We start from the raw sequence: 13,030 nt of genomic DNA, 5'->3' as shown, positions 1-13,030 counted from the left end.
ACAGAGATATGAAAGGTTTGAGTTTCCCAACACACATGTTCCTAGCTGAGGTCAATCGAGTGGCATTCTGGCTTTTGGTTTCGGCTCTCAGGCTATAAATAACTGTCCTTTTTGCAGTCTATTTAGTGCCACGTTTTCCACATTTTTATGCTTTTTGTTGATGATTTCACTGTTTAAAATAGCCTCCAATCATAGTGCTAAAGTGCCCCCCAGTGCTCCTACAAGCAAGAAGGCTATGATGTGTCTCATGGAGAAAATACATATGTTAGATGAGCTTCTTTCAGGCATGAGTCATGGTGCCATGAGTTCAATGTTTATAAATCAACAATATGTATTAAATAAGATGTTTTTAAACAGAAACACACATAAAATATGGTTATGCATATATTGATGAGTTGATGAAAATGTTGTGACCAAGACTGGCAGGAACCTAACCTTGTATTTCCCCTGGGAGCAACAATTTAGTATCTGCAAATTCAGTGTTTGTGGCAACTTTATAGAACATAACTACCATGAATAACAAGAATCAGCTGTTTATATATATGTATTTCCTGCACAAATGACAGTATACAATACACAGTGTTCTGTACCTCATATTTTTAGAGATCGTGCTATTATATTTGTTATTTTGAATGGATCCCTAGTATTCCCCACACGGATGTATCCTAACTGATCTAACCAGTTCTCTAGTGATAAACATTTGGGTTTTATCTTTTCAAAATGCAAAGCTGATCATGTCACAGTGCTGCTTAAAGTATTTCCATGGCATCTCCTGGCTCTTGGGATAAAAACTGAAGTCCTTAATCATGACCTGCTGGACACCCTCACACAGCATCCTTCATCAGCTTGTCTCCCTTAGCCTTCTTCTGCCCCCTGGTGTTAACCACACTCTTTCCTGCCACAGAGCATTTGCTCTAGCTTTCCTCATGAAACAATTTCCCCATTGCTCACCCTTGACCTAATGAACTACCCTCTTCCTTCAAATGTCAACTTCACAGATTGATTTTTGTTTACCAATGTATCCTTTGGCCTCGCATAGAACTGGCATTTAGAAGATGCTCGATACACCTTTGGTGAACAATCGAAGGAACGAAGCAGAAGGCAAACAGGGAGACAAGCCAGCTGGTAAGGATTATGTTTATGTGGATCTCTTTTGACCAAACTCTTGGTCTTAAACTCTTCGTGGAAAAGAAACTGTACAGCTGCCATATCATCTCCTCTCAAGCTCTCAGTTCATTAGCACCGAAGTAATTTTCGTTGGATTCGACAAGTAATGATGATGGAAAATCAGTGAATACTGCAAAGTGCCCCTGGGGACCCGGTTACTGAACTTTCCTGTGCCAGTTCCTCACCATGAAAAGAAGGTGATAATGTCTGGCTTTGGCTTGTTGTGAGTAGCACACCTAGCACTTAGCACACGATGTGGGGACTCACCCCACCCCCAACTCCAACAATCCAGAAAAAGTTGGTCTGTTTTCTAAGAACATCCTCAGCCTATTAGCTCAGAACAAAAGATCTGAGTACAGCACAAAAATATTGAATACAGTAAGATCCACTTACTGTCACCATTCCTCCATAGGCAATCTCCTACTATTCTTCCAGCCAAAAGGTGTTTTATGGAGCCAAGCTAAGGGGAAGAAACCAAAAAGGAAGTATCACATCACTGTGTTTTCCCACCTCCCCAGGGGCTGATCACCATGTCCCTGAGCTGGGAGGGAAAGAGCTCTTTCAGGACTGTCACTGGCCTTTGGCTCCTTTCTACCTTTGAGTGACTAATTCTATTTTCATGGATTTTCTAAAACTATATGAAACTTGTGGTTAAACCCACATCCTTCCCCTATGCCAAAAGGCCCTCCCACATCCTCCCAAGTTTTGGTTGCAAAATGAATTGAACTAGTTCACAGAAAAGACCTGAGAGAGAGAGACAGAGAGAGAGAGACAGAGACAGAGAGAGACAGAGACAGAGAGAGACAGAGACAGAGAGACAGAGAGAGAGAGAATACATGGGGGAACCTATATACTAGAATCCAACCAACAACTTCTCACCATCATCTCCCTGGTCTGCACTACCCTCATCTCACCGGTTTATTGCAATACCCTAGCTGATCCAGCTTTCACCTCTTGCCCTAGTCATCCTCCATGTATGGGATTGCCAGATAAAATACAGGACACTTTGTTAAATTTGCATTTCAGAGAAAAAACAAATCATTTTTTAGTATAAAGATGTCACAGATATATGGGATATATTTCTACTAAAAAATATTCATTTCTTTCAAATGCAAATTTAACTGGACATGATCAAGGTGTTTTGTTTTGTTTTTTTTAAGATTGTATTTATTTTTTCATGAGAGACACAGAGAGAAGCAGAGACATAGGCAGAGAGAGAAGCAGGCTCCTGGCAGGGAGCCCGATGTGGGACTTGATCCCTGGACCAGGATCATGCTCTGAGCCAAAGGCAGATGCTCAAACTCTGAGCCACCCAGGCGTCTCATGATCAAGTTTTATTTGCTAAATCTGGCAATCCTACCCATGTAGCAACCACAGTCATCCATTTTAAATGTAAATTAGCTCAATTTTGGAAGAGAGCACAGACTGTAATTTTTCTGACATTGGCCATAGCAACATTTTTCTAGATAGGTCTTCTCAGGAAAGGGAAATAAAAGTAAAAATAAACTATTGGGTCTATCAAAATACAAAGCTTTAGCACAGCAAAGGAAACAATTAACAAACTAAAAGGCAGCTGAATAGAAGATATTGGCAAATGACATATCCAGTAAAGGGCTGTATCCAAAACATATAAAGAAGTGATAAGGGCAGCCCGGGTGGCTCAGCAGTTTAGCACTGCCTTCTGCCCAGGGTGTGATCCTGGAGACCCGGGATCGAGTCCCATGCCTCGCTCCCTGCATGGAGCCTGTTTCTCCCTCTGCCTGTGTCTTTTCCTCTCTCTCTCTCTCTCTTTCTCTCTCTCATGAATGAATAAATAAAATCTTTAAAACAAAAAGAACTGATAAAATTCAATACCTAAAAAGCAAATAATCTAATTTAAAATGGTCAGAAGGCATTAGCAGACATTTCTGCAGAGAAGACACAGATGCCCAACAGACACATGCTCAATATCACTCATCATCAGGGAAATGCAAGTCAAAACTACAATGACATATCACCTCACACCTGTCAGAATGGCTAAAATCAACAACACAAGAAACAACAGATTTGGGCGAGGATGTGGAGAAAAAGGAATCGTTATGCACTACTGGTGGGAGAACAGTATAGAAGTTCCTCACAAAGTTAATAATAGAACTACCCTATGACCCATTAATTGCATCACTGGATATTTACTAAAAGATTACAAAAAAAATAAATTCTTTTTTTTTAAAGATTTTATTTATTCATGAGAGACACAGAGAGAGAGGCAGAGACATAGGCAGAGAGAGAAGCCGGTTCCATGGAGGAAGCCCAATGTGGGACTCGATCCTGGGACCCTGGGATCAGGCCCTGAGCCAAAGGCAGATGCTCAACTGCTGAGCCACCCAGGTGTCCCCCAAAACACTAATTCAAAGGGATACATGTACCCCTATGTTTATAGAAGCATTATTTCCAGTAGCCAAATTATGGAAGTAGCCCAAGTGTTCATCAATAAATGAATGGATAAAGAAGTGGTGGTATGTGTGTATACATATCCATACCTATATTTATAATGGAATATTATTCAGCCATAAAAAGAATAAAATCTTGCCATTTGCAACAACAAAGATGGATCTAGAGAGTATAATGTTAAGCAAAATAAGAGAAAAACAAATATCATATTATTTCACTTATATGTGGAATTTAAAAAAGAAAACAAATGAGCAAAGGGGAAAAAAGAAAGAGACTCCTAACTATAGAGACCCAGAGAGGAGGGAGGTGGAGGGATGTATGAAATAAGTGATGGGGATTAAGGAGGGCACTTGTCATACTGAGCACCGAGTGTTATATATAAGTGTTGAATCACTATTTTGTACAACCTGAAACTAATATTACACTGTATATTAACTAACTGGAATTTTTTTTTAAATTTTTTTTTTATTTATTTATGATAGTCACAGAGAGAGAGAGAGGCAGCGACACAGGCAGAGGGAGAAGCAGGCTCCATGCACCAGGAGCCCGATGTGGGATTCGATCCCGGGTCTCCAGGATCGCGCCCTGGGCCAAAGACAGGCGCTAAACCGCTGCGCCACCCAGGGATCCCCTTAACTGGAATTAAAGTAAAATAAAATGAATGAAATAAATAAAATATAAATTAGCTCATAACATCCATTTGCTCAAAATCCGTCAATAGCTCCCCATCTCTGAGCAAAGTCCTTACCTTGATCAGCCTTCTCCGGTACTTCTTCAATATCATCCCCTACCACTCTCTTCCTTTGCTGCTCAATCCAGCCACACTAGCTTCCTTGTGCCTTATACTTCTCTCAGATGGCCGCATGGCTAGCTCCTTCACTTTTTTTTTTTTTTAAAGATTTATTTATTCATGAGAGACACACGGAGAGAGGCAGAGATATGGGCAGAGGGAGAAGCAGGCTTCTCGCAGGGAGCCCGATGTGGGACTCCATCCCTGGACCAGGGATCATGCCCTGGGCAGAAGGCAGACGCTCAACCACTGAGTCACCCAGTTGTCCCAGCTACTTTGCTTTCTTTAGGTTTTTGTTCAGATAGGATTACTCTCTCAGTGAAGCCCTCTCTGACCACTTTTTTTTTTTTTTTAAGATTTTATTTATTCATTCATGAGAGACACACACAGAGAGGCAGAGACACAGGCAGAGGGAGAAGCGGGCTCCATGCAGGGAGCCCAATGGGGGACTCGATCCCCGGATTCCAGGATCACGTCCCGGGCTGATCCCAGGTGCTAAACCGGTGAGGCACCCAGGGATCCCCTTCTGACCACCCTCTAAAAACTGGAGCCATCCTATCCTCTATCACCTCTCCCTGCTTTTTCTCCAGCACATGTCATCGCTAACATACCACATTTCTAAATATTTGTTGGTTTGTTCTCCAGCTCCCCACTAAAACATATGGTCCATGAGGGCAGGCATTGTGTTTTGTTCAAGCTGGATATCCAGCCCCAGAATCCTTCTTGGCATATCAGTGTTTGTAGAGCCAATGATGAAACCAAGGGCAAGAAGCACAGCCAAGAAATCCCAGTAACAAGGGGGTTTTGTTTTGTTTTTCTTTCTCTGCAGGCTTGCTCTAATCTTTCCCCACTTACTCATCTTGCTCAAAGGCACCCATTGGCTGCCTTCCCATATCTCACCAGGACTTTTCAGAGGCACCATTAAAAGGCTGGGATGATCTGATCAGCTCATCTCACTCTCCCTTCCTCTCTCTTTCTCTCTATCCCTGCTTCCCTCCTTGCCTCCCTCTCTCTTTTCTTTCCTTCCTCCCTCCTTATTTCTCTACACCACTTGTGTTTTTAATATTTTAATGAATGAGTAATACTTCTAAAAACACACTTTATGTTCTTAGTATGCCAAACAGGAGTGATTTGGAGACTCTCAGGGCCAAGAGCAAATGCCACGAAACATCTTCCTTGTGTCCTTTCCCACACTCAGATTCTTTGCAGAGAATCAATCACCCATTCTCTAGTCTATATTAGCCAGGAGAGGAGAGGCTTTCCTTTGGTGGAAAACAGCCTCCAAATCTTAGTCAACATGAAATAGTTTACCTCTTGCTCATGATACATGTCCAAAATCAACTGGCAGGGTCTATATACTGAGTCTCAAAGAACCAGACCAATGGAGGCTTCTGAATTGTAGCTGGGCCATCTGGCCACCCTCTTCAAAGCAGGGAAAGAGAGAGATGAAGGACACATGCTGGTTCTTAAATGCATCAGCTGAGAAGTGGGGGGCATCACTTCTACCCACAATCCTTTGTCTGAAATTGGTCACATGGCCCCACATAATGGCAAGAGGGCTAGGAAATGTGGGACAGCATACAATTATTTGATAAGAACTAGATATCTCTTCCTAGGCACAACCTTTGGGAAGGGGAGGAGATGCACAAGTGGGTAAGCAGTCTGTTCAGACACAGACATTCATCTCCTCATCCACTTCACCTCTCAGAGCTCAGGGAATTCAAATGAGTCCTGGCTATACAAGAGAAAGAGATCAAACGTGAGCCAGCACTAAGCACCTGAACGAGACCAGATAGCAGTGGGGGAAATAAGATGATTTTCTAGTTAATGCAGGTACCAGGGACATCTGGGTGGCTCAGCGGTTAAGTGTCTGCCTTTGGCTCAGGGTGTGATCCTGGAGTCCCAGGATCAAGTCCCACATCAGGCTCCCCACATGGAGCCTGCTTCTCCCTCTGCCTGTGTTTCTGCCTCTCTCTGTGTGTCTCTCATGAATAAATAAATAAAATCTTAAAAAAAAATGCAGGCACCAATTGTGCCTACCTCTCCATGTCCAGATCCCGTATCTGCTATGGAAAACACTATCTTTCATTTCTCTGGCAATGACACTTTTTTTTTTTTTAAGATTTTATTTATTTATGTATGAGACACACACACAGAGAGGCAGAGACACAGGCAGAGGGAGAAGCAGGCTCCAAGCAGGGAGCCCGACGTGGGACTCGATCCCAGGTCTCTAGGATCAGGCCCTGGGTCAAAGGCAGTCGCTCAACCACTGAGCCACCCAGGCTGCCCCTGCAATGACACTTTTTAAAGAGTTTTTCCTCCTATGTGGATTTCATAAGGAATAGGCAGAGAGTGTGACATTTTTATAAAGGAGAAACCAGAGGTTCAGAAATGTGAAGAGAATTGCCTAAAGTCGTAGGGCTCATAAGGGGCAGAACTGGAACTTCAGCAGTTCTGTTTGCCTCTACCTGGTGCAGAGCTCATTATCACATCACACTTCCTTTGACAGGGCCTTGGAGAGAGGAGGAGCACAACCCGTTCCGCATGGATCTCTGCAGCCACACCGCGTACATAAGAAACCATTACTGCTGCCTTTGTTGTTCATAAACAGGTTAAGATACAAACACTAGGTAAAAGTTAGCCCTGCTTAGGAAACAGAAAGCATGCGATTATGTGGGAGGTAGGGAACAAAGTGAATGCATTTTCAAAACGGAAAGATAAAGGGAGCTTCTGAAAGTCCTACTCCTACTCTTCCAGGTCGGCCAGTCAGCTAAGTCGTGGAGCAGAGCGTGCTGGTAACCTTGAGCAAGTGATAACTTTGCTGAATTTACTTAACTGAATCACTTACACAATTTCCACACTGATAAAATGATCATTGTAGCAGCCACTTTATAGACTTTTTCTTAAAGATTTATTTATTTATTTATTTATTTATTTATTTATTTATTTAATTTATTTTTAGAGAGAGAGAGAGAGAGCACAAGTGGGAGGATGGAAGGAGAAGGTGAGAGAATCTCAGGCAGACTTCGTGCTGAGCACAGAGCCTGACACGGGGCTCGATTTCATGCCCCCAAGACCATGACCTGAGCCCATACCAAGAGTTGGATGCACACCTGACTGCCACCTAGGTGCCCTACTTTATAGATTTATGTGTGGACATAATGTATATAAGCTTTTATGATGCTCACACATAGGTGGCATCATATAAAAGTTGTCTGTGTAGGGCTGCTGAGTGGTACAAGAGGAAGCCAGTAGGACCTGGAGTTCAGAGATGAGAACACAAGAAATGGGAGCAGGGGCTTCCCTGTCTTCCTCCTTCCCTCACATTATTTTATTTTTAGTTATAAAAGACAGTAGAGGGATCCCTGGGTGGCGCAGCAGTTTGGCGCCTGCCTTTGACCCAGGGTGCGATCCTGGAGACCCGGGATCGAATCCCACATCGGGCTCCCGGTGCATGGAGCCTGCTTCTCCCTCTGCCTATGTCTCTGCCTCTCTCTCTCTCTCTCTCTCTGTGTGACTATCATAAATAAATAAAAATTTTATTTTTTTTTTTTTTTTTTTTTATTTTATTATTTATGATAGTTAGAGAGAGAGAGAGAGGGAAAGAGAGAGAGAGAGGCAGAGACATAGGGAGAAGCAGGCTCCATGCACCGGGAGCCCGCCGTGGGATTCGATCCTGGGTGTCCAGGATCGCGCCCTGGGCCAAAGGCAGGCGCTAAACCACTAGCGCCACCCAGGGATCCCAAATAAAAATTTTAAAAAAAGAAATTTTAAAAAAATAATAAAATAAATTAATTAAAAAAAAGACAGTAGAGCAACAATTATTTTTTTTAAGTTCAGGAATCAGGAAGAAAAAATGCAAAGGAAACACTCATAACCTCAGTGTGGTAACTGAAACATCTTGCTTTGTCCATACTTATGAGTCAATTTGCCTTCTCTAAATGCTGTGTTTTGAAACATTTTTCTGTCTTTCCTCTTAGGTATAGGATAGGTTATGCTTCAGTAACAACCCTCAAATCTCAGAAACTTAATATAATAAAGGTTTAATCTTTATTTGTCCAATTCCCCCTATGGACCTTAGTGACTCTCATGCAGCTGTCTTCCATGTGGTGACTTAGAGATGAAGGCACCTTGAACCTTATGGCACTTCCATGTGAATATACAGTCTTCTCCTTGACTGTGATGGAGAATCATGCATGGGCCCTTAAGTACTTGAGCCCAGAAGAACATTTATCCCTTCCTAGTCATGAGGCCATATCTTACAGCAAGGAGGAGTGTGGGGAGGCCCAGGAAATATAGTCTTCCATGTGTCCAGGAAGAAGAAAACTGAGACTAGCGCTGAGCCATCCTGTATGCAACTTCATGTTTGCATAACTTTTCATTAGTTGCACATTCCATAATTTATGGTAGACATTTGGATTGTTTCCAATATTTCAGTGTTATAAATTTTAGCAGAAGTTCCCAGTTTCACTATGCTCATAGTTTTAGCCACACTGGCACCGATACCGCCATATTGTCAGATCTGGGCCTCCACCAACTCATCCACTGCCTCAGCTCTCATCCGCACCCAATCAGACCAGCCTCAGCCCCTTCTTAGACTCCTTAGGTAGGTGATGGGCCCTCAGATTCTACTCATTCAAGAATATACACTGAGTGCTTGCTGTATGTGAGGCAGTATGCCTGACACACATGCAGAGACTTAACTACCTCTGCTGCCTGGAGCTGTTTCCTGACGGTCGGCCGGTCTATGGCAGAGGGGAGAGGGTAGAAGAATACACTTGTCCTTGTTCCACATGGCACTCAACTGGTTAGGCCCTGAAGGCTACACGGCTTGGAAATGAAGTCTCACACAGACCTTTGTCAATTCTTCTACTCTCTCATAAAGCTTCAAAACCAGTGAGGCAGTCAGTCTTATGGTGGTAGAGATTCAAATCCTCTTATTCGGGATCCCTGGGTGGTGCAGCGGTTTGGCGCCTGCCTTTGGAGCAGGGCGCGATCCTGGAGGCGCGGGATCGAATCCCACATCGGGCTCCTGGTGCATGGAGCCTGTTTCTCCCTCTGCCTATGTCTCTGCCTCTCTCTCTCTCTCTCTGTGACTATCATAAAAACAAACAAACAAAAAATCCTCTTATTCTCCATGGTCCTCATCTTTACCCTTCCTAGAGAACACTTATTCATTCTTCATCCAAAATGCCGAAGCTGCCATGTACATCAACTGATGCAAACCCGTACTTAAAGAGAGGAGCATCCCCTAATGCACCCACCAGGAGCATGGTAGACTCAGGGCCACCAGGTCATCCAGAACCCCCTCAGACATTAGTAACACTCGGTGGACATCACCAAGAAAAGTTTTTTCTTCTTTTAGATAGTTTTCCTAGAGAAATTCCCAGATGTGGGATAATTGGGTCAAAGTATTAAAACATTTTTTATGGCTCTTAGTTCAAGTTGACAAATTGTTTTCCAAGATTTGCATGGTGGATAAGCACTATCTACAATAATATCAGTTTCTTGAGTGTCACCAGGATTAGGAATAATCATTGTTGTAAATTTTATCACTGTGATAGACAAAAATCATACTTTTCCTTTGCTTTAATTTGCATTTCTGTGATTACCACAAGCTTTAATCTTTTGCCATATTTGTTTCTAGGAATTTTTTCACTTGTATGACTTATTAGCACAGATGTTGGTTTATTTATTTATTCAAAACATTTTTATTAGTTCTTTATATAACAATGATGTTAGTCTTCTGGCCATGGTTGCATCTTAGAGCCTCCATTCTACCCTACACCCCTGTTCTGGTGTATTTGCCTTTTTATTTTGATTCTTTTCTTTCTTTCTTTCTTTTCTTTCTTTCTTTCTTTCTTTCTTTCTTTCTTTCTTCTTCTTTCTTTCTTTCTTTTTGTGGTACAGAAGTTTAAACTTTTTTTAAAGATTTTATTTATTTATTCATGAGAGACACACACACAGAGAGAGAGAGAGAGAGAGAGAGAGAGGCAGAGACACAGGCAGAGAAGCAGGCTCCATGCAGGGAGCCTGATGTGGGACTCGATCCCGGGACTCCAGGATCATGTTCTGGGCTGAAGGCAGCACTAAATCACTGAGCCACCGGGGCTGCCCTAAACTATTTTTTTTTTTATTCAATGTTGTCAGTCTCTGACTTTGTGGGTTCCTCTTTCTTTCTTTCTTTCTTTCTTTCTTTCTTTCTTTCTTTCTTTTTTATAAATTTTATTTTATTGTATTTATTTATGATAGTCACACACACAGAGAGAGAGAGAGAGGCAGAGACACAGGCAGAGGGAGAAGCAGACTCCATGCACCGGGAGCCCGACGTGGGATTCGATTCCGGGTCTCCAGGATCGCGCCCCGGGCCAAAGGCAGGCGCCAAACCGCTGCGCCACCCAGGGATCCCTCTTTCTTTCTTCTTTCTTCTTCTTCTTTCTTTCTTTCTTTCTTTCTTTCTTTCTTTCTTTCTTTCTTTCTTTTTTTGTCTTCATTTCAAAGCTTTCAAACATATTACTTGTCCATCAATAGGGGACTGGATACATCCACACAAAGGAATACTATGCATCTCTAAAAAGTAATCAGAAATAGCAATATATTCTGCTATAAAGCAATCTCTGGGATATATTATTAAGTGAAAAAAGCAAAATGTAGAACAGTGTGTATTGTATGTTACCTTTATTTTAAGAAAAAGGCAGGAAAAATGTGGATATATATGTATATGTGTATACATTTGATTATATTATATTTTTTTAAAAGGAAAAAATGGAATAATAAACCGAAACCAAAAAGGAACCAGAGGCTTTTGAAGAAATGGCTAGGGCAGGAAATTACAAGATAAGCCTGGAATAGCTTGTGTACCAGAAAACAAGGAAATTATCGAAGACTACTGGGTTTAAGCCAAAAGGACACAACAGCTAAGAGGAAGGACTTTTCACTAATCAAAGGTGGAATAATTTGAATATTAAAAATAAACAAAAAAGGTCTGAGAAAATAATGACATATGTGTGTACTTGATTAAAACACAATAAACATATTACTACCATAAGTCTGTAATGTTATTAAAAATAATTCATTGGTTAGGTAAGTTGATGAGAGGGCATCAGCTCATCATTCTGAAAAGTAGTAAAGAAGAGAAAAGAATAAATAATTTATTTTGCCTCTTTTTACAAACTGTATTTCAGAACAGCTGAGTAATTGATGAAGATGAATTTTCCACTATAGATTTCCAGCTAATGCATGCAAAGGAATGTGGTAGCCAGCCTCCAATGATCCTGACTCCTGGTATTCACACCCTATGTAGTCCCCTCCCAAGTTGTACCAGGGCTGACCTGTTTGACCAGTAGCATGTAGAAATGATGGTATGTCACCTCTGAGATTAGATTATAAAGGACTTTGGCTTCCATCTTGTTCTCTCATTCTCTTCTCTCTCTCTGTTCCTCTCTTTTTCTTTCCATCTCTCTCTCTCACTACTCATTCTGGGGCAGCTGCCATATTGTGAGACATTCAAGTAGTCTATGGAGAACCACACTAGGTAAGGAACTGAGTTATCCAGTTAAAAGTCAGTAGAACTAAAGCCTGACAACAACCACGTAGGTGGAGTTGGAGGTAGATGACTGGAGCCCCAGTTAGCCGACTGATTGCAATGTCATGAGAGACTCTGAACTAGTTAAGCCATTCTCAGATTCCTGACCCCAAAAGCTACGAGATAATAAATGCTCATTGTTTTAACCTACTAAATGTTGGAGTAATTTGTTATGCAGACACTGCTAAATAATACAAGGGGTTAGAATATCATAGATTTGTACTAATAATTAGAGGAGAGCAATGCTCATCAATGACTGCTAAAACCATGAGGTGCAGAGCTAAGAAGGATCTTTATAACCGATAGGTCTGTAAGCTGATGATACCTGAACTTAGTAATCAAATTTTTTTTCATACTCACAGTTACAGTTTATTCTGGTGAGGAGTACAGAGCAAATCCAACAAACGGTGAAGTCCAGGGAGAACCAAGTGTAGACTTCACTTCAAGAGTCTCTCCCAGTGGAGTCACCCAGGACACAATTTCTCCAGCAACAAATTGTGACAACTCCTGCAAAGTGTTGTCAGTCAGGAAAATGTAACTGAATCTAGGAGTCTGGTGTCAGTCACCCAAAATTATAGTGCTTGTGTGACTATCACTGGAACTCTAGATCCCAACAAAGAAACTGTTTTAATAAAATATCTACACAAAATGGTACAGTGTGAGTAATCAAATTTTTAAAAACAACTTCATTTTTATTAACTCTTTGTTTGAAAATGCTTTATTATGTACAATTTTAAACATATAAAAAGTACAGACAATAATAGGCTGGAATCTATATGCCCATTACTCAAGCATTAACAATTATCAGCTCACGGCCAATCCTGTATCATCCATAGCACCAACCAACTCCCTTCACTCCATCACCATACTGGGTCCCCCTTTTTTTTTTTAAAGATAATTTCTTTATTTATTTGCAAGAAAGAGAGCAGAGATAGTAGGAGAGAACAAGGGAGGGGAGGGGAAGAGGGAGATGGAGAAGCAGGCTCCCGACTGAGCAGGGAGCCTGATGCAGGACTCAATCCCAGGACCCTGGAATCATGACCTGATATAAAGGCAGA

The sequence above is a fragment of the Vulpes lagopus genome, chromosome 19 (assembly GCF_018345385.1).
Source record: "Vulpes lagopus strain Blue_001 chromosome 19, ASM1834538v1, whole genome shotgun sequence".
Lineage (NCBI taxonomy): Eukaryota > Metazoa > Chordata > Mammalia > Carnivora > Canidae > Vulpes > Vulpes lagopus.
Note: the sequence above shows the minus strand (reverse complement) of the source record.